This window comes from Aplysia californica, unplaced genomic scaffold, assembly GCF_000002075.1.
Source record: "Aplysia californica isolate F4 #8 unplaced genomic scaffold, AplCal3.0 scaffold00001, whole genome shotgun sequence".
In the NCBI taxonomy this organism is placed as follows: Eukaryota; Metazoa; Mollusca; class Gastropoda; order Aplysiida; family Aplysiidae; genus Aplysia; species Aplysia californica.
This window is the reverse complement of record NW_004797271.1, coordinates 5,286,408-5,287,709: the sequence shown is the minus strand read 5'-3', so window position 1 is coordinate 5,287,709 and position 1,302 is coordinate 5,286,408.

Here is a 1,302-nt window from a genome sequence, read left to right as displayed (position 1 = left end):
AGAGAGAGAGAGAGAGAGAGAGAGAGAGAGAGAGAGAGAGAGAGAGAGAGAAAGAGAGAGGGAGAGAGGGAGAGAGGGAGAGAGAGAGAAGGAAAGGGGAAGGGGAAGAGAGAGCAACATCTTTTCTAGAGATGATAATCAGAGAAGACGAGCGTTACCACCAGCGTCTGAGTTTTGCTTTTTGCTGTTGCGTGCCAAAGACGAGAGTTCAATTCGCGAATGGAAAAAAGTACTTTTGTTGTTAGTTGTTTTAGTAGAGGTTTTGCGTCACTCGCAACTGCATTAGGTCATATGAGCGCCAGAAGATTAGAGGTGTTACACGAGAGTAACAAACATAAAAACAAAAGGAGGGGAGATGAGGACGATAGATGTTTGATAGGAAGGAAGAAGCAAACCACATCAGAGCACCAGCCAACCACCCACTTGGTTTGATGAAGTGTCTCCATCTTTTTGCTAGGATACTGTACCCTGAGCTCTCTACACGTGTTGGCCCTGGCAGATACGATTGGTGGTTGGCGGGTGCTCTGGTGTGGTTTGCTCCTTCTTTCTTTTTAAACATCTGTCTATCGTCTGTGTCTCCCCTCCTTCTTTTTTCTTTTTGCTACTCCCTGGTAACACCTCTGATATTCGGCACTTATATGACCTTATCGAGTTGGAAGTGCCGCAAAACTCTTACTTGGCACTCATATGACCTTATGCAGTTGCGAGCGCCGTAAAACCTCTACTAAAACTAGGAACTAAAAACTCTTACGAAAAAAGAAACAACCAAAAGATACGGCCAGCTGGTCGGAGAAGTCCGCCTCCTTTGTGACTGAAATTATTTCGGTTTGGGTGAAAATATGTGAAGAAAAAAATACGCCAAAAGAGCAAGTGACCGAGGAAGAGATGCGCTGGTTTCAGACCCTGGGGATCTTTTTTGTTTTCCTTTTAGTAGAGGTTTTACGGCGCTCGCAACTGCACAAGGTCATATGAGCGCCACCTGAGGGTTTGCAAATCCCTGGGCTTATCTCAATTAGCCTCGCGTGAGGCATAACAACAGATGAGAAATATCACATCCGAGACGGGGCGCTGGTGTTGTGGGGAGCCGACTTACCCCTCAGCCAGCAGAAAGTGGTAAGTAAAAGTACTGAAGTTTCTCTCGGTGAAGAGAAAATGAAATAAGGTGGAGTTCTTTCGACATTACAATTATAGGCTACCTGATTGGCCTGGTTGTTGTTGCTTTTATTATCATTATTATTTTCATTGTATTATCATCATCATCATCATCATCATCATCATCATCATCATCATCATCATCATCAT